The 23696-nt window shown below is 31.8% G+C and overlaps 1 protein-coding gene across 2 annotated transcripts in view; it reads left to right on the top strand.

The window, feature by feature from the left end:
* Positions 1 to 23696, top strand: part of tnc (tenectin) — a 74365-nt gene that overhangs the window by 24943 nt on the left and 25726 nt on the right. For both annotated transcript variants that reach the window (XM_089225160.1, XM_089225159.1), the window contains exon 2: positions 2832 to 2866. The gene's annotated coding sequence lies outside the window, so the exon portion shown is untranslated. The remainder of the gene's footprint in view (positions 1 to 2831; positions 2867 to 23696) is intronic.

Raw genomic sequence — 23696 nt, 5'->3', positions numbered from 1 at the left:
GAAGAATAAATAATATGACGTCGGCAAAGAATCCAATGACTGAACTTTTATAAAAAATCGTACTATACATCGCGTCACTTAGCCTTGATGCACGCTGCACATATCGTGGAATGATATAATAATGTCGTCGTCGTCGTCGTCGGAAACCGTCCTTACTCGTTACGTATTCAAAACTGGTGATTATATTATAATTATTATTCGACAGGTACATATACGAAAATAATATTCATCGATACGTCAATAATGATGATGGCGATAATAGCGCGTATTACAAGTAACTATATACCTATTATATACCTATACAATTTTATAGTAAATGAACTCGTTGGCCGACAGCCAGTCCGTCTCACTCGAAATACATAAATATATATATTATATTCATGTACATAGCATAATAATATATTATTATTGTTATAATATCGCAGTCGTGGTAATAAGTATAACGAACTATTTATCACGATATGTCTCATCATTATTCCGCCGTTTGCTTGTCATTTACGAGCAATATTAAAATATTATCGTTACAATATTAAATTAACGTGCATAAGTCGCACATCGTTTTAAAATTACATTGTAGAATATGAATAATTACCATATTATGTATAATATATTAAAGCGATATCGCTGAGATTAGTAAATCGACTGTCACTGAATAAAAATATATGAAATATTTATAAATTATAATATGTATGATATGGGCTAGGTATTACAATGTCTACAGTATTATACTACCTATTATAAAGGTATATACTCGTAGAGTCGTTAGTTTATTATTACGGCTCAATAATTAATTGTCTGGCACGTTGTTAACATATTTTATACTGTGGAAATAATAGTATTACATGGTGTTAATTATTACGACGCGATTTATCCACGAAAGAATATTATTCCGATCCTGGTTTTGTCTTCTGTTTACACGCATGTTTTCTTGCCGACACGATATCGCTATTTAGGCCGGACGTGAGCTAGACGTTAACGGCTAGACATTCATCTCAAAATTAAAATGACTTTATAGGCATGATAATACATGTTATTTATCAGAAGAAGTCAGGTGATAAGATAGTCGCGAGCTGCATAATTTATTGATAAATAACAATATGATGAATAGCAGGAAAAGGAATAATTTCTAACATTTTATTAGTAAAAATATCAAGACGTGGACGATTTAGATTTGGCCACCCCTGATTTACAATATACCCTTATAGTCACGCGTTTGCAGTCAGATTTATTTTAGAAAAATAGCACGACTACGATGAATGAAAAGCGAATTAATACACATGAGCGCCGTCGATAATAACAAAATCTCAAACGTCATGATAATCTCATTAAGAACGCCTTGGCATACCCATCTTCATTAATGCAATTACAGTTATGTCACTATGCAGTATGCCGCGTCGATTAACCATCAGTTATATATTGGCGTAATTCCATTACATTTCAGCAGGCGCAACATTTTTATCGGTCCAATAATCGTAATGACAAATTAAGTCATATTTTTCTCATATTTAAAACTAATTGCATTGCTCGCGTGTAGGTACTATAGTTATCTTTTTATATTTGATAACAATATAACATAAACAAATATCAAAATCTGTAGGTATCTATATTTTAAATACTATATGTGCTGTGTCTATACAACAATACATTATACATACATATAAAAATATGTAAAAAGTGATAAAAAAAATTTTAAATAAGTTTAAAAAAAATGCAACAAATCAATGAAATATAGTTGCCAGTTGGTATTGTATTTTAATTATAGGTATAAAGTTCAGCATCTGCAGGTGCAAAAGCATATCTTTGCACCTGCTACATAATACCAGGAGGTGTAAGTGCACCGTCGTGCACCCCCATAATTATACCACTGACCAGAGTTGTAGTTGATGACATATACCACGTTTTCACCAAAAACATTATAACAAATTTCACCACTACCACCGTTGTGCAACGTCTGCGTACTGCAGTAATGAATAACACACGATTTGTTAAAGATATTAATATAACTCTACCTAAATTAAGAACTGCTTTTTATCAATTGAGACCATATTTTGTATTTACTAAATTTTGTATATTTTATTTTGAATAATTGTGAATTAACTTCATTATTGCTTTCTTAACTTTTTTTTCTTATGTCATGTTCTTGTTATGTTTGTTTAATATTGAAATTGCATAAACTCTATCCTCCAGCACAGCCTTTGCCTTAGGAATATGCGATTTGTACAAAAAAAGCCTAAAATTGTATTATTTTTGAAGACATTTGAAGGATATTATAAAGTTTGAGATTAAAATATTGTTGGAATTCAATGTGGCCGTGGAATATTACCCTCTATAAGTTAAAAAAAAATCAAATTTGGTTGATTTTTCGGAACAGGATCATTATCCCTGTATGTTGCACTAAATACATGGAGTACTTAATCAAAATATGATCTTGATAGAAAGACATCGCCATATTATGCATTCTGACTCATTGAAAAACATGGTCAAAAATGTTATTTCATACATGAAAATTATTATCATCATTTTCATATTATTGTTGAAAAATCCAACGGAATGAATCTGATGACTCCCGTATAGGAACATAAATTTCTAAAAATTATACATGTTCCATGTATTTAGTTCAATGTTCTTGTTGAGAGTATTATTGTGGACATAATTACATTACTACATTAGCATCGTCGCACCGGGCGTCTTATCGTCGTTTAATAAATCCTTAAATATATATTTATTTTTTAAGAGAATGATTTTATTTTTATGAAATCATTGCTATACATTATTATTATTATTGTGGTGATGATCGTCGTTTTAATGGTATACGTTTTTGCTTGTTTCAGAATACCGGAAGTACGTTTCTACAAAAGCTGTTTCGGTAAGTCCCATAATTATATAGTAGGTATAATAATATGATGACAATATATTATAATATAAAATATCTAACGCGGTAAAGAATGAACCGTGGTACTCTACGTACGGTGAGTACCTACTACCTACCTACCTATCTAGAAGTGTATTGTGTGTACCACCCGTATGCGCTGTGACACGTATATGGCATTATTATATTATGTGTTGTTTGATGTCGCAAAAACTATGTCAAATTACTAGCTTGGTAGGACGTATACCAGCTCATTATATTTAGGCCGAACAGATCGATTTTTCCGTATTCCCTATATACGCCCATATATAATAATTTTTGTCGCGCGGGTCCACATGCTGCATCCGACCACCTAGTTCGACGGAGGCGGTACGTATAATATTGTTATAATATAGCCCCCGACGCGTCTTTAATACGATAAACATATTATAATAATAGTAATAATAATAATAATAATAAAATGACACACGGGCATTATTAATATCAGGTATTATCAACGAGAGAGTGTGGGCCACATTAAACTTGTGAAATTATCGGCGCGGTGGCGGGTTGTTGAACCTGACGGGCGAGCTAGAAGTCTTCTTCTTCTCCCGCAACTCTGCCGCAGCACACACGCGCATTGTATGCCGCCGCCGCAGAAGCCTGCAATGTGTACAAAGCGTTTGTTCGCGATTATTACAATGGAGTACCGTAATGGCAATATATTATTATATTATATTATATAGGCGATTATATCAAATACGCTTAAACTCGTTATTACTCGTGTTATTTATTAATTATTATACTTTTATTAACCCGTCGCGGGAAAGGAAAAGCTCTCCATGCACAGTTTCGTCCACGGTGGTTCTTTCCCAATGACCTTTCCGTCCTTTCCCATGGGGGTGGCCGTTAAAGTCTCCGCATTCATTAAACGTTTAGTCCTATACTAAAGTCCCACCGATGTGCATGTCAATACTCTACACTGCAGAGTCTACAGTTTAATGTAGGGACGTATTTTACACGTACCTACGCGTGTTTCGTCTTCCGCGATAATCGCGATATCATACATTATAATATTATTATTATTTTTCTATTCCTCTTTTTGCGTGCATAGCACCTTCGACAACTCCTTCCAGCCACCGTCATCTCCGTACACACTTCCACTAAATCGTAAGTTGTAAATGTATATTTAACATCTATAATTATATAATTTTATATAATTATGTATATAAATTTCCCCGCCACCAAACATAATAAATATATAATTTTAATACTATAGGTACTATTAAATTCATGTATATTATTATACATTACTACATTATTGCACTTTAAACGAGCCTAACGAAGACGCGTGTATAATATGAGATTTTCTTGTAAATCTTTGATGCGTACTGCTGCAATAATATTTTATAAAACGTAAATAACACTCGCGAATTCCGAATCGAACAATACGAAATGACGGACCATAGAGGCGTTTATTATTATTATTATTATCATTATCATTATTATTATTACTATTATTATTATTATTATTATTGTTATTCTTATTATGGAATTAATGAGCCCGCGCGCGTGTGTTTCAATATACCTACATATTATACTCGTATAATACATATGTTGTAATTCTTTCAAAAAAATATAATTGGTATATACACGCGCATAAACAATATTATTACTTTATTATATTTACCTCTATAAATATAATATACATAAACACCTAAATACACACATACAAACATTTTTCCTACAACCGGTAACGTGATTGAATCGTAGCTGTGGCAAGGTTATAAGATGTGTACAACAGTAAAAATGTATAAATGTGTATTAGGTGCATTAAATTTTACTCGTATGTGCTTTGTTTGCGACGACCAATAACGTTACCCAATTTGTTCGTCAGGACTCGGAAAGTATGTATAGAATAGTATAGAAATTGCAAGAGAATATACGGTATAACATAGATAGGTTTGATCGGGGCAACTTTTTTGACCGAAATGTTTAAAGTTCAAGCTATTTCCATAAATATATTCTATGATAATATTGTATGCATTTTTCAATGATACTGTCGGTCGTCCTGTGTGAATTGCAGTTTGCTCCCTCGGGCGTGCCTCACAATTTTATACACAACATATAGGAATTACACATATATAGCCGTCAGCAAAAACATTTTAATAAGGTCGAAAATTATGTTTTCGTTTTAACATTGTGTAATATTTAGACATGTTTGTACGAAAACAAACTCATATAGCCGACTCTCGTTTGTCGTGTAAAATAGTTTTATAGGTATTTAATATTTATATTATATTATGTACCATAAACATAATGGATCATTTTCTCAAGCGATATAGTATATTATATATATATATATAGGTAAACAATTCGTGTACAAATTCGCAAGTTATCGTTGGATAAAAATAGAAAGGCGAGGGTAATATTGTAACCTTTTTTTTGAATTAAGGTCATGAAACAGAAATCAGTGTGCTGAACTGTTGCTGTATTATACGTATGCATGTTATTATAATTTATATTGGGTAATTGTTGTTACTAAATTATTCATGAACATTCGTGGAAAATAGACTTCTGCGAATTCGGAAACCCCAACAAACGATGTTGGTCCCGATCACCAGACGGTAAAATGATACAAGTCGCTCGAGGACATCGGTGAGGGAGTCCGGTGTGGCAGATCGCGGTTGACCGTGGTCGTGGTTTCGTCGCCTCGGGATGACCGTATATCATGCACAAAATAATATTCGCTATAACGGTAAAATCAAGCCGTCGTATAAAAAACCTACCTACCTATATATATTTTTTATTAAGTGATGTGAGCAGTCCGGATTGCACGAGTGCATGACTCTATACGGTCTCGGGATTCCCCCAGTCTCGTGAGGGTTTCCATCCACAGACGCTTAGTGGAATTATACAAAAATAACTATACATATAATTATATAGGTACCCGCAAGCGATTTATTTAATTGAATTATTTTAATAATATAAAAAAAATGTTTGTAAATTTAAATGTAATAGGGGCTACATCCGAGTTTCGTCCCAAATATAAAAATGTAATTTAAAGATACTCTAGTTCCGTCCCGGGTTTTTAAGTAGATGTACCGGTTCCGTCCCGTGTCAAATCGAATAAATAACAATATCACATTCTTATTTAGAAATAAAGGTAATAAAGATAATATTATTTTAGCTATTGAACCAAATAAACTTTTCAGTCGTTATTTATACGTGTCCATGCCATTTAATTATATTAAAAATAATTAGTATACAATATATGTACAGTGAAAAAGGTAAAATTTTAATTATTAAAAATAATAAGTTTGACTTATATTTTTTGAATGCATTTTATGACGACCACATTTATAGGTACAAATTATTTATATGATATTTAGTATATACTGAATTTTTTTTTTATATATATATTATTACGATTATCTTATGAAAATGTAAATAATATAAATACTTTTATTATTTTTGATGCATTTTATAACAAAAATAATTATACAAATTATAATTAAGACTAAATTATAAAAATGATTAAGGACGGAATTGGTGTAAAAATTGATTAATTGATGATAAAATTGATTCTTAGGACGGAACTTTGATGCAGCCGTAATAGGTACCTATATTATATTTATCATGACAAATTATAGAGGTACGTCAGCAACAATATGTGTTTGAGTCTTGCGTGCGCATTCCCACTTTTTCCTATGTGTTAGGTTCTCCGATTTTCATGCTTTGGTATATGCGACCAATGAGAGGCGGAGAACGTAACACACAGTAAAAAGTGGAAAATATGCGCATGAGAATGTTGCTGACATACCTATTTATACTTTGTCATGATATATGTCAGGGGCGTATTTATGGGGGTGGCTGAGGGGGATTCAGCCCCCCCCCCAACCCCGAAATCCAAGAATTGGTTATGAAGTCTGCTTATTATGTCCTATCATCAGATGTAAATTTTCTAACTCATATAGGCTGAATTGGGAATTTCAATTGGAGAAAATACCACAGCCCTTCCCCCCCCCCAAAAAAAAAAATATCTAAATACGCCCCTGATACAAGTATATATTATATATACCTACCTATTTAAATTTCATAGAAATTTATATTTTCATAAAAATGCCGTGTAATCTGCAGCAATTTAAATAGCAGATATTTCTGTTTATCAATGATATTATATTACCTGCTTATAATTATAATAGTTAATAGCTAGATAGTACAATTGTTATTGCCAATTTTTCGGTGCGCGACTGAAATACACGTGCATCGCATAGGTTATAGGTACTATATATATGGTAACAAGACGTACTCTTTTTTTGATGTGTGTCCTAGTGTCCTTAACAATAGTGTTAAGTACATAAAATTGTACTCTTTTTAAAAAAAATATATAAGCTAATACGTGTTTATGTGTTTTTACTGTGGGTAGAAAAGTACACACATTGATTAATTATGACAAAGGAGGACCTAAGTTTTAAAATGTACTTTTTTTTGGATTTTTATAATATCTGGTCACCTTAATTATATATCAACCACTGCGGTTGAAACTTGCAATTAAATTTTTTTCAATAGTCCACAGCAGGATCGCCGATCGGACACTGATTATATATTTATATGTATGAATTGTACAGCATATACATTATATATATTATATCTAATGATATGATATGAATTAATAGTACATACAATTCATACGAAATATATATATATAATATATACAATGATCTAATGCGCAATAGTAATAAATATAAAGACAACTGACACGCACGATGGACATAAAAAGCATCGTTTAGGAAAAAGAAAGAGAGACAGAAAAATCGTGTCACAGATTTGTCGACCCGTTGTTATAGAGGACGAATATTGAATTTTGAATTGTATATAGACATAAAAATATAATGCACGGGACCGCCGTGGCAAAATATTATGATTTCACGTAACGTCGTGCCCATTAGCCGCCGCTACTGCCTTATACGGTAATACGTGAAATTAATATTATTTTTCAAATTTAGAAACTCTTGTTTTTGTACGTAATCCGGACCTCGATAGTGCTCAATAGTACTCGGAATTTCATACAAGACGGGTACCCGAACTCCAATTCCAAAGAATTGAAAAAACCTCCTTATCAGGTTAATTTTTAAAAATTTTCGATTGTTTCCTCTTCAACATATTGTAGAAAATCAGTGAGGAACATCGGGAAGGGAAGGCCACTGTCACGCGATAATTAACAAGATAAGCCGTCTTTGTATAGGACATATTATATGCGCCTATAGTTAGGTTATGATTCTGAATGTCGGGCTATGCGGAATGTGGTTGAAAGAATATAGGTGACCAGGTATATACGCGTTATTAGGATGTTTGAATGTCATAACTAAGCCACTCGTCATTGTTTGCTGCGCTGCTGCAATACCGCGTGAAGCCATGTCCGGTGGATTTCCTTGACGTGATAAACAATTTAATAATCGCTGTGCATTAGAAACGTATATTACATTAATGTTAGAGGTCGTCTGAACTAATTAATTTGACCTAGTATAGTGTACGTATTTTTTGTATATACGTACACTGCATAACAACCCATCCCACAGCGCGGGGATTTCCCAGACAAATCGATAGTAGTTTCTTTGGGAGGGGCTATATTTTAGCCAAAATATTAAAGCCGACAGTATTTTAGCCGACAATATTTTAGCCGACAATATTTTTGCCAACAATTATTTCAACCGACAGTATTTTAGCTTTTTTTTATTCCCAGATTTTAAATAGTTTGACATTTGACAATAATATAATGTACCTACTATTAATACCATGCTTAAAGAGGTAAGTTCAAACACGAGAATAGTAGGTAAAATATTATATAGTTAATTTCAACAAGTTATATGACGTGTAAGTCAAAATAAATCAAGTTAAAATACGGTTCTGCTAATTTACTTGTCCAACCAATTATTTTTCGGCTAAAATATGGTTCGGCTGACATATTTTCGCCTATTATACGCCCTCCCGTTCTTTGGCTATATAGTAAAAATGTATACTATAATATTATTATTTGGCTTATATTATGTTCATATACGCTGTTTAACATAAACCAACCGGTATACTGCAATAATTTTAAATAAACATCTCGATATAATAATCAAATAATTGCTTGACCACTAAAATTCTGGAAAATATGAAAATTAATGTTTAAAAAAATAGTCAATAATGTTATTCTTATAATATGTTAAAGTTGCAGCATTACATATATTTTGTATAACCATACTACACAAGGTGATAATTTCAAAATAATTACTATCTTTTTCATTAAGTTAGTTATTTTTCAATTAATTTGTAATTTAAATGTAAAATATATTTCATTACCTTAACCGTTTATCATGTATACATATCTGATGTACACATTGCCACGACGCCAAATGGCACACAATGCAGTGCCTATATGCAGTTTGTTTGAAATGTTATACAGAAAAGATGTAGTGACTGTAAGCCCCCGGTTAGGTTCTTCTTTGGCTGCTCACGCGTTGCCACTTCGATATTTCTTCACCGTCACTGCAGACTCCACTAAAATACGTATTTTTTTTTATAGGTGTGTATTAATCATAATCTCTGATGGAAAAACCGTGGAAGGATTACGTATAGGAAGTATGTGCTCTGTAGATGCGTATACAATATATATAATAATAATATATGATTGTGAATTCAAAACGATAGGATTATTAAAGAAAACCTCTTCTCAACGTAACTCCCCCTCGCCGTGGACCCCGTAGTCCGACATGATTGTTGTGCGTTATCGTCTGCGTCGCGTTTTATCGGACACCTGTATCTGATTCTCCGATATATATTCTCACGGACGGCAAAAAGTTCGCGGTGTCAGATACGTGCCACACATACGCGTGAAATCATATATTATAATATGCATATACGTCATATAGGTATACGCTGCAGGAGAAGAGCATACCTAAACAGAAAAATCGATATTATATTACATTTATATATATCTAATTATAAATACGCCGTCGAACACACCGCGATATACCATATAAGTATAATATTATATAGGAACGATTTTAGCATTCAGACAGCGCGAGCGACCGTCGTCCATTCATCGCGTATATTATAAATACAATACACATTATATACATGAAAAGTGCGCAAATATATATATAATATAATGCGTACGCCGACAACCCTCTCCTCTCATTCAGCAAAGCCCCGCCACGTCAATCATCTAGACGGGACGAGAAATAAGACGCTTCGATATATTCTCCGGCAGTGTCACTATATAGGTATTATATCCAATTCCTAACCGCCATTTCATCCCGATGACCACCGACGCGTGACTCTCGACCTACCCCCTGTAGATTATAACTTATAACGCCATTCATATACATTCGTTTGCTGTCGAAAATTTATTTCGTTTAACAACATTTAGTAAAATGTAAGACCAACTTTATTATTATTTTTGATACTAAACAATGTACTTTGGAATGTTCAAACATTATTAACTATAAGATTATAAGCATCATATTATATTACATTATATATGATAAAATTTTTAAATAGAAAACATCTATAGTTTATCCATAATCGTATACTGCCGAGGTTATTTATTCTCAACTTTATAGTTTTGCAGCTGATCCTCCTGTCTTTCGCAAGCTCGTCACAAAAAAAATCCCATCAATTTTGTTTTATTTCGGCGAGCGGAAATTTAATTTAATATTTTTACACATTTCCGTGCCATCATACATGTACATATTATTATCATTAAAACAACAATCATGATCCGAATGTCCTACAATTTATAAAGTATAAAATGGTGTTTAGTCGCGGTTGTCGTCATCTTTAATGTATTTATTTATTATTTATTAATATATTTTTTATTGATTGTTTACATGTATCGATCACTAAATTTAAACAATTATTTATGATTTTTAATTGGCTCGTCTTAAAATAGTTGTCAATATATCCCTTTTAATTATGTCACGCAGCATGCGTGTGTTTCTAGTCGCAACTCGCGGATAACATCATTCACGCGCACGATTTCAATATTTCTCTGGCTGCACTTAAAGCAACAAACGTGTTGTTCATTTTTTTTCGGTTCGAATCAGAAAATAATTGTCTATTGTTATAATAATATAATGTACCTAATAAAATATTTACTTGGATGATGTTCGTACTTATGTCTTATATTATAGTGACCATATTGAGTTATATGTTACTACATTGATAAATTTAAGCAATTAATGCTTTTTTATCCTTAAATATTCCATGTCTATTGTATTTTAGAATCTTCATTTTATTATTGAAAATATGAAAATATAACACATAGGTAAGTACCTATGTATAGACTTATCCAACGCGCGTAGTCTATAGACTAGCCTTATTGTTTATAATACACGGTTTCTATTAATATAGGTGGCTATGCATATATGCATATTATGTTTTAAATTTTTTAATTCATATCTTACCAAAACCAGATTTTGAATAAATGCATTTGTTAAAGTAAAAATTGGTCATATTCCGCATGATAATATAACATTATTAACTTTAATCAATGAAAACAGTTTGCCTTTGACCAAACTCACGAAACCACTCTGACAGCAACCTTTTTCGATCGTATATTATATTATTATATCCACAAATAATTGTTATTGTTACAAAACCATACGTTAACCAGCAACGGTAAATTTTATCACCGCGTATTTAATTTCACCATAATCTATGTGTATGTATATACGTTTATTATATCGTTGAGCACAAATCTAACCGGTGATTATATAATTTATTATTTAAACGAGGAACTTTGCAGCACATAAACACATCAATTACCGTTGTAAGCATTCATTTTTTGTATTGTACGTAAATCAGTTGTAAATGTATGTTTTTTTTATGAACGCATGACTCCACAAAAACGCGTTCCTATAATATATGTATATATTATTATGTATGTATACTTATATTATAGGTATAAAACGTATACACTCCACTACTCGAGCATAATATATTAATATATAATATTATGTCGGAACATCAATTATAAACCGAATGTAAAAAATTTTAATAATAAACATGAATGTACCGTTTTTTCTCGTGTGTATTATAGTTTTAAACGAAAAACTATATAGCCATATAAGTATGTATACCAATGTTATAGTAATAATATCAACTACGATAAATTATACGGTTTTATTTATAAATAAAACAAAATCGTGCATCCATTCAGTACCTATACACTATAATATTATATTACCTCCAACAATACCGCATACCTGCTAACTTACATAATATTAATATCAAACGTATTAATGTATTATATCATTATATAATTTATCGCTACTGAACTTTTTTTTCGTTAATACTTTTATTTATTCCGTTATGGAATTTCCATATATAATGTATCACAATATTTTGAGGGGTCGTAGATCACCTAAAATTATTTGAGCAACGCCGATTTTTTTTCGGATAGACGCCATTTGAACGGAATATATTTTATAAGACCAGAGTATTGACACAGTTGGAAGTTTTCATACCGTGGTATTTTATAATAATTGCAGCTTCAGTTATTTATCATATAATATGGAAGATACCAAAACTAAATGAATAACACATACGCCAGGCTGTAGGCTGTAGCAACGGCATTGGAGACTTTAACGGTCGCCGAAATCACTGTAGAATCGCTGAATTGTCGTAACTTATGAAATGTATTTCTAAAATTCATTATGCCAGCAAATAATAGCGATGCGATCATAATGATATTATTGCTCGATCCGTCCATCGCGATCGGTACATTTTTCGCATATGGTGACAGTTCACATATATACAGTTTTTTTTTATATAGATTCTTTTTATATTATATCTTATAGATAATAATGCATAGGAAGGTACAGCAACACACTGCAACAACATTTATGTATAAATACGCGTGTAGAGACGATCGTTTGGCCGACCGGGATAACCAGTTCTTCTGGGAAACTGGTCGCGGCACTCGGGTATTTTTGCACATTGTCCTGCGAATAATAATAGTATATAATATTATATTTAGCTAGGAAAAGAAACAGAAATAAAATATTTTTAAAAACGACCGGTTTATTCACGCGGTGGTCGGTGGAGAGTTATCACTTTATCAGCATCATCATCATCATTATTATTATTATTATTATCATTATTATTATATCACTGTTATTGTACCTGAATTTAGTGTAAATTATAATTTAAAAATAACTAAATATTCGGACGCCTGAACTTCAGGCCACTGGCCACTGGCCTGAAGTTAATTAGTACGATTAGAATGGGTTTTCATTTCGGTGACGAAAAGCAGTTATAGTATTTTACAGCGACGACGATCTTTAAAAACAATGACAATAATTGTATCGATTCCTCTATTATAGGTATAAATGTATGATAACTACATCATATTTTAATTTAATCTTTATTGCTTCATCAATAGACAATATGTAAAAAAAAATATTAGCACCATATCCTTTCGTCTGTTGTAACATTTTTTGTGTCGATTTCATATTCCTAATATCGCTTTTGAACCTTCTATATATATTCAACACTTCAGCAGTATATATTAAGTTATGTAGTTTATCAATTTAATAGTTTGACATAGGTGTTATACTATTCAATCTATACACTACAAATTACAATTTATCGAAGGTAACAGGTATTATTATACTTTGGCGAATAGTTAGTAATATTGTCAACTGACAAACAAATGGAACTAAAATTCTTTTCAGTAATCAATGTAACATTTTTATTAACATAAATAATAAACTCAAATATTTCAAATATTCCATTTTCTAAAAGAACAGGGTGCAATATATACAATATTATGAGTAAATAATACCTTAAATATTTAATTATACCAAAGTCGTTAAATTGTATTTCAATTAATAAATGGGAGGTGATATTAATAAAAGTAATAAAGAACAGGCCCGTTTTAAACTAATCGAATATTTTCAGGAAATGTATACATTTTCTATATACCTACGTCATGGTGTCAATTATACTCACGGTACGATGTATGCAGCTGCACGAATAAGTCAATACATTACAATGAATTTTAAAAGATGTGTAATGCCTAAATATTTAATTTAATACATACGTGTAGCGATAAGCAATCAGCAAATCGTAATTACCATTTATTTATCTCGACTGATCGGTAGGCAATAAATTAAAACTTTAAGGATTATACAGGTACTGGCGTACTGCAGTTATTCGATTACCCATTACCATGTATACATACGATACCTACAGCGACGATAGTTGGTGAACGGAGCTTATCTTGGAAACACCTAACGTCACGTATATAGCTATACGGGTGAAGGTATAGTAGGTATTCCCATAATAATATAATATGCATACAAATATCCACTAAAATAATATTATTTAATTTAAAAAATGAAAAAAAAAACGGTCGGAACATAATATATTTAATAATGTAATATAATATGTAGGTACATTATATAAGTACAAAAATCAGTTAAAAATGTTAATCAAAACTTCCCGAGGGTATGATAATATTGTACAGTCGATCTTCTGGTACGTACGAAAACTATTAAATAATATGATATTCTCGTATCTCGTGTAATAAATGCAACGCGTTTGCACTATCCACACACGCCTATATATACATATTTATTATTATAAACGTCATATTATTATTATATATTGTGTATCGTCGAAAGAGTGCGAGGCCGACAGTGGCGTATGAGGAAGGCGTGATGGGAGTGGGAGAGTAGGAGGTGTGAGAATTTCGAGAAACGATTAATTAATATTTAATAGCATGCGTTTTAAGCGGCGGCGGTCGATCGATCATCTGGAGGACCTGACGGCGTTTAGCACGTAAGAAAATATTTTTTATTTTTCTTATTCTGTTAATACACGAACAAATGTGGCCTGCAAACTCGAATTTCGTGTTAATATAACATTGTAATATATATATATATATAATATTATTATATATAACGTACACGAGTATGATTCGCTTTAGGCCTAACGATGCGCATCGCTTACACTTTTACATGACGTCAGGTATAGGGTACACATTATTATACACATTATCAATTACTAAACATGACATGCAGCGACCGAGGAAAATAGCAATATCCTTTACAGTATTAAATTCATTTTTCGCTTCCTCCGCGGTAAACCAACTATTTTACATTTTTATAACGTAATATTTTATTATACAATAATGTGCTCGTAGAAATCTCCACGAGATAACACAGTTCGAAAGAACCACGCATCTTTATCGATATTCTAGTGATAAATAATAAATAATATCTATTTATAATAATATAACATACATACATATATTTTGTATAATATTGTAAATACACAATCGTACAAATTACAAATTAATCGTAGTTTTATTAAAATTTGAATTTGAAATGCTTATAAAAGTAATATTGTTCCTATATTGTGTGCGGTTAATATTTTAAATTTTTAAATAGATATAATACAAACTTAATATTATGCTGAATTTAGTCGACTAGTTTCTAGACTAGTTACTAGACACTTTTTTCTAGATTATTTTAAAAAGTACTAAGAATTTTCAATTTCAACCTTCCAAAAGTATCGATGACCTGCAGGTATACATTTTCTACCAAAAACCTCCGTTGAAGTTAATAGTCAGAAAATTTTTTCCACTAGAAAAGTTGAGAAGTTTGAGTTGTACAAACATTTTCAAATTCCTTAAACACCTAAAAAATCATAGCTCGGGATTCCGCAGTATAGACTGTATATGCGCGTATCAGCGTATGTATATGATCGCCGAGATCTACGCCGTCTTCAAGTCTAGGGTCGGGGCCTCGGTGGGGTCATTGACCATCGTATGTCCCGCGATGTATAAATAGATACACCAGAAACTATATATTGTACTCGGATATTTGTTTATCGCCACCCTCTGCACCACTGTAACAGAACGATGAGTAATAAAAAGAATCGTTACACCTACAGCAGCCATAACACATTATAAACGAGTACCTATGTATTATTATATAATATTATAAACTCGTATTATAATTTATAGGTTAGGTGAGGTTTTAAAGGTTTATTCGGAGTTTATTTTTTAATTTTCCTCCACTCTTATTTATAGAAAGAAATAATATGCGAACGACTCACTCGCTAGACCGGAATCGAGGAGGACAGGTTTTTCGTCACTCGCGAGAATTTTTTGTATAGGGTCAAAAAAAAATAAAAAATAAAAATTCCAAATTCCCATCATACACGGAATCACCATCATAATATAGTATACCGAGCTGCAGTCTGCCTCTGCTGTATAATAAAATACGTTTAGCGAATTGTTGGCGATACGGATTTTTAAATCGTATATTAGCCACTATTATAGTGCTGTTACAAATCTGCAGATGTATAATAATTTTATTACTCCGACGACCGTCGTTCAAATCTCCGGTGGTTGTCGTACGCGATCAGATTTTTTTCCTCTCTCTTCGTTTTGCCGCCCGCCGGTGCATCGTCGAAAAAACAATGAAGCGTTTTTTTTTCGTCGTCTCCACAATTATTATGAGCACAATATCGCTTCAGTATTGTACCACTCAGTCCGTGTATAATATATTTTATGTTTAATACAATGACAGATATAGACGACGCGTGCGTCACGTCGAAGCGATACCCACAAATCACTGTAACGTGACCGATATAGTGACGGATTGTCGGACCTACTTATACCCATGATATATATTACCTTTACATATTATTCCATCACTCGTGTACATAAATAATTGTGTGTATGATACTATGATATAATATATACTATAGGAGGTGCACACGCGATGCCGACGATATCGTCGCGATAACAAATAACTTCGGGACTGCGGACGTCAATTGTCTCGGCGGCGAGAATCGTTCGCATAATAATAAAAACGTTTATTATATATATATATATATATATATATATATATATATATATATATATATATTATTATTATTATTATTATACATATATGTACGCAGTCAGTAATGAAAAAATAATATTGTGTGTATTTTTTATACGTACCAACTCGGTATTTTTTTTTTCATTTCGTCGACCCTCGCGAATCCCCGTATGTATGTATGTATGTATGTATGTATGTATGTATGTATGTATGTATGTGTGTGTGTGCGTATGTGTATATATATATATATACAGACACACACGAGGATCCGTGCGTATAGTACCCATATGTATACATATATATATCCACCAAGTAAAGCGAATTAAACATTTTATAGTTTTGTACTTGAATCTTTCGCAATCGACAAATGTACGTTTAAGTATAGGTACTACATAATATATATCTCAATACAAATAACATAAGCTCGAGTCCTTGGATTCCGCGTCGGGGGAGTGAACAATTAATTTTTATTTTTATCTCTGTAAGGAAGAGGAGAAGTCGTTACATCCGTGGTGATATACATATTGTCTATACAATAATAATACGTATAATCACACTTCCCGTCCGATTCCTGAAATGCTGGAAGTTTGAGATATTTTTCTCCGTTAAAACGATTTACGAATTATTATCGCTACTCTATAAATTATATGATTATGGAATTATTATAATATAATATTTATATTTCATATAAGAACTAAGAAAAGGTATACACGTTGAAATAATGTACAATTAACTGAGACGCTCTTTCGCAACATAACCGACAAGATGGTTAATTAGACTCTAATTATTCTCTAATTATTAGAGTATTGTTCGTATACTGTATATTATAAATTATAATACATAGGTAGCTAGACCTTCGTTTATCGGAACGATTCGCGAATATATGATTTGTCCAACTCCTTTTGCTATATTATTATAACGTTATTGTTTACATCCTCTGTTGGTTTTATGCGTGTGTTCACCGCGGGTCACATACCTATATATTATTATAAATCAATCATAGGCACGCGATAATATATATATATATACACAGATAACATGCATGATGACATGTAGTCGTTTTACGACGAAGCTTTAGTTTAGATGATGATGATTATAATGAAAACGACGAAGAAAGAATATAAAAAATCCCAAGAGAAATATATAATATAACATAATATATAGTACGTAGTAACACTGTTCGTTTCTTTGCATTTCCCTCTGGATCGTCCAAGGACGTTGACAGCAGCATCAGTCGCACGCGCGACCACTGAATTTCGTTTTCTTCTTCGCGGTCTTCATCGCTTCTGCACGCGCTCTCTGGCACGTACCGGCCCGCGCGTATGTATACTTTTATAAAATAATATAAATCATAATATACGAATGGATACACGTGTTTGTTTTTTACGCATATACTGATCAGTTATGCAACCCAAACCCGCGACCACCATCGAACTTTAAGTAAAATATGATGAATCGCGTTATTATATAATATATTCGATTTTACTCGGTCTTATCCCGAAATTATCATGTCCACACACACATACGCGGTGGAATTGTTGTATGATAAAGTATAAAAGTTATCCGATATATTATAATGGGCACACACTAGTTGCCTCCCGATGTCAAAAAGGCCCATTTTTATACGAATTGCCTCCCGACTATATACGAGTTGCCTCCCGACGTACCCTAAATGTTATCATAACTGAAAAGAGTCTAGTACTAGTAGCCTCCCATTAATTATATTAAAATAATTTTCATTGACACCCAAATAAAAAAGCTGAGTGAAAAAAAAATATCAAATTTTGAGTACCTACAAATATTGGCTAAAAAATAAAAGCCTAAGCAATGTTATAAATAATGAGTAATAAATAATTTTTTTTAAATGTCGTATCTCAGACAGCAAATGTTTATCTAAAATTACTATTATAACATTATTCTATATATAATACCTAAGACTGATGTTTTTTAACTGCGCTATTTTAATTAGTAGTAAAATATGTTTTATTTGTATTGATTATTTTTATATTATTATTGTTTTTACCAAGTCTAATATTTTTAATAATGAATAAACATTACCTATTAATGTGGAACTGTTTAGTGAAGTTTATGAACCACTACTTATATAGTGGATATTTATCTGCAGGATAATTTAATATATTACTATACATGATGATGATGTGTGTGTGTCCGGTGTCCGGTGTGTTTAACGAATAACGTACTATATAATATATTATTAACTTCACAACGCGACGAAAATATAACATTATGTAATATTATGTATTATAATTTATAATATTACTTGTCTTAATTAATTTACAAATCCAAGTTCCACGTGTGTTGGCCAAAGGTCCTAATTAGCGTGTACATTCCCAACATTTAAGAGGTTAAATTTTTCATTTCAACTCTTAAATAATTTTAATTTTGATAGAAAATACGTATATTATGCGTGCTTGTATTGTACTAGACAAGATAGGCCGTAGATAATTCATGAAACATTTATGTTATACATATTATCCATTTGTTTTTTTCTGGAAATTCGCGATTTTTCTCTCAATATTTGGTATTTGGGAAAAATGTGTGTACAATGAATGTAATGTGCAAATTAATATTCTTTTTACTGGCAGTGGAACCACGTTTTTGTTTTAAAAAAGTAATATGCTTACTTATATTAAAGTTATTGCTATAGGACATAGGTACAAAAACAAAATTATTTTCATAAATAAATAATGCATGTTATTCGTATAAAAAATGTAATGTATTTTATTGGTTACAGTTACATACAGTATTTAAGTACCTAATAATAATATTTTCAAATGGTTCAATAATGAACATTTTTATAGTATATTGCATAAACTGCTTTCTAAATGTCTAAAAAAAACTCCTAGGAATTTTAAAACAATCAATATAGAATATTATACTATCATTATTTCGTCTATTTTATCAATAATTTTAAAATATATTTTTTTTAAATAGGTACCGCTTACGTACTTTACTTTAATTATTGTTATTTAATACTATTTATTTCTAACGCGTGTGGAAAAAATACATTTCGAAAAAGGAAATAAGAATTATTAACCTCTAGATAATTATTCTGTAGCTATTAAGAAGAAAATTATTTTTGTCATTTTTTAACTCTTGTACTAGAACTTCTAACGATTGTATATTATAACATTGTATACCATCAGTCGATACGCGCGTGTGCGTATACCTATATTACAGTAAATATAGGTGTATGGCCGTTGACTTGCGCAGGAATATCATTAAAAATCGGTTCGGTTTGTCGGTCTCGACACTATTTGAACTCTCGCGTGTAATAATAATAGTAATAATATGATCTCGTGCAAAAACAAACATAAAAAAAAAAAAAAATGAAAATGAAAAATGAAAATGGAGAAAAAAATAAGAGTTAAGCAATGCGGAACGAATGCTGACGATTGGTGCTCGTGTCCATGGGAAAAAAAAATATACAACAATACCGCTTTTAAACGTACACGCGGCAGACCACTGTTTCTATATACACATACACTTATATATATATATATAAAGGTTTAAACTTTAAAGTAAAGAATATTATTATATATGTTTTAATATACCGTGCGGATTGGGTCACTGCACTTGTGCGGCGGCAGCACAACGGAAGATATCTGCACATCCTCATATAAGGAAACTCGATACCGTAGTGTGGTTTTTTTTTTCTTCTCGATCCACCCCGAGGAATTCTCTCCCCCTCCACACGCAGTCGTACACTACTAGAATAGTATATAATAATAAAGGTAATAATATGTATTTTATGTTAGTCGTGTAAATTATTTTTATCGCTTTTTATTCGATATATTACTTTCGTACGCGGCCGAGTATACGATGCCCCATGAGTAGTCTCGAATATCCGATGTATTATAAACCTAAACTCATATTAATATATTATATTCATCATGATTCGCAGTGTTTACTTGCGAAAATTGCCATGACGCGGCTCTCTAACTGTCTGAGCTCACCGGAGTATAAAATATAATAATTGTCGTCAGCGAATTTTGATTAAGGTTTTTTTCGTTTCCTCGACATTTCGGCTATAATATAATAGGTAATTTCTTCTATAGACCTTGAAAGTTCATTTAAGTATAGTTCACATCAGCATAAAACATTCAAGTTTGAACTATATAATATAGTTTGTATTCTGTGACAACAAACTCTTTATGATAGGCAATATTTGATGTACTAAGAAATTTTAAGTATGATGGCTCCACACCGAAAAAAGGATGTCGCTTCGTCGCAAATTAATAATAATATAATAATATAATATAACAACAAACTAATTCCATAAAATCAATAATTTATTCAATATTTTAAAATATCGACATGTAATATTACCGAAATCGATTAACGATTGTTATTTTCCTGTGGACATTTCATAACCCATCTATACTCCAGATAGGTACGTAACAAAAGTAAATTATACAGGTAAATATTTAGATATTCTAAATATAGTACAACAACAGCATAGTATAATGTACATCACCCCTTGCGGCCGTGCCATGGGCCATCGCGGTTGTCGATGGCTTAATGACGTAGTGGCGCGACTTCGAGGCGTGCCGATAAGAAATTTATTACCAACTAGTTCAGAATAATAAAATAAAATAAATATTATAATCTATTTTTCGTGGGATTTTAAGTTTTTTTGTTAATGCATTATAAATTTATAAAAATAATATTTTGTGCGTAAACGTGTAGTCCATAGTCCGCGTACATTATATAATTATTTATTCGTGTGAAAACTACGAGATAAAGCCCATTCGAGTTGTTGTCAAGTAAATTGAATTGATTTATTTACAATAAAATGTTAGTTTGCAACTGGTTGGTATTATATGTCATTTCAGTCACTCATTTAGAGATCTGATATTTTTTGTACGGTTATCCGCAAAAAAACATAATATGATAATATTATTATGGCGGCGTTTAATTTACATTTTCAACAAACGCACAACACCTATAGACAGAACATACTATAAGGTATAGTACTCTGTAAATAATACATGACATGTGAATACTGTGCTTCACAAGTACTCACACACACATATTATTAAATTTTACCATTTATTATCGTCTCATACCTACGATCATCACAATATGGTTTTTCAGCGTTTTTGGTGCACGTTTCCCTATATATAGATAGCTGGTACTTAATAATAATATAATATGTGGAATATGTGTGTAATATTAAACTATTGAGTAGAATGCTCGTTTTACTACGACAAAAATATCATAACATAATAATAATAAGCGTTTAGACCAAAATAAAAATCGTTAACTTATTTTCGTTATTTTTTTTTATTTTAGCGCTAGACGAATTTACGACGACAGCACAATGATTCGTATAATATGCATTATAATTTAAAATACTAAATATTATACGAAAATCGTACGATCTATATAATAATATATTGTTTGAAATGTTATATTATAAATTTATTATAATGCATTATGGAAATATGGAAATTAAATTCGGTGCGCGTGCTATTAGCCACATATTACAATAATGCATTATTTACATTATTGTATGCAATATAGGTACACTAATATTGACTACACACAATATATAACACCGCACACGTAGGAGGAGTTTCACAATCTCTCTCCGTCATTAGCACTCTGTTCGTTCCGATAATGTCTCACGTCGCATAAAACAATACACGATGATCATATTATTATTATGTGCAATATACTCTCGTGAGTCGTGGACCTAATAATATTGGTCATGTATTAGGTATCATTATTTATGGAACGTGTAGTACGTGAAAACACAATATATTAATTTGCCTGACCTTTAAGCGCGCAATATATAATTCCATTATTTGATATTTACGTCGACACACTACTCTTACGGTCCTCGAAAACAATATAAAGATAAATAAATATAAAAACCCAACCGCCGACAACGGCGTGATGCAGACATCTGCAGAACTATAAGACGTATATACCGTAAACCTGTATACGTACCCATTACCCGGTACTCGCCGTATATGATACCTACACATCATGGTTCATGAATCAAAACGTATTTTATCGTCGTCACCGAGAGATGGCTTGAGCACGAGACCACCGATACATGAACCGTTGGAATAACGGGATGAATATGTCGAGAGGAAAAAAAAATTAAAGCCCACACGACGTCCGTTTTCTTCCGATCGAAAATTTGTCGAATAACCGCCAAAGGCAAAAAATATCATTATAATTTCATAATATTAAATTACCATGTTTTCGTGAGTTACGAGACTGATGCAGTGTGTACATATACGGCGACGCATAGCAATTGTTCCCTCACTCTACTCGAACCTTTTTGGACAATAACAAAGTCTATTAGTGATTTTACAAAAAAGTTGACCGTCGTATTGAGGGGTGATTATCCGTTTTTTAAAAACCTTTTGATCTCTTCTTACGATCTCCTCATCTTTTACGATCGTGACTTTGGATGACAGTGACTACTTATTTGGTTGTTTAGCAGCGATCAAAAAGGGACGCGTTAAAACAAATTTAGTTTTTGTTTTTCATGAACAGGAATTATAATTATAATATGTTATTCGGACGGTCGCCTGCCGCCGAGACGACGACCTCGGCCTACGGACGGCGCCTATTGAACGAAGTGTGTGTTATATATATGTAAATGGTGTACCGGCGGATAGAAAAACGAAAGCAGAATCAATTGTCCTCCCGTAAACGGATGGTCGTCGTAACTCAGACGTAGAATATAAATATATATATATATATCATAAAATAAAAAAACCGCCAACGACGAGTGGGTTGAGCGCCGAAAACAAGTGTTCTCGATATATATTACGACGGCGGCGACTAAACAGGTGGTTTTTTTTACATATTATTTTGTTATACGATAACATATATTATATATTATATATTATAATATATATATATTATTTGGTGCCCACACACGCGTGCCCATCTTTACGTCCACGCATTTATAGATAATA

The sequence above is a fragment of the Diuraphis noxia genome, unplaced genomic scaffold (genome assembly GCF_037042655.1).
Source record: "Diuraphis noxia isolate RWA-SAM2 unplaced genomic scaffold, SU_Dnox_SAM2 contig0004, whole genome shotgun sequence".
Classification (NCBI taxonomy): Eukaryota; Metazoa; Arthropoda; class Insecta; order Hemiptera; family Aphididae; genus Diuraphis; species Diuraphis noxia.
Note: the sequence above shows the minus strand (reverse complement) of the source record. Positions and strands in the feature narration are given on the sequence as shown.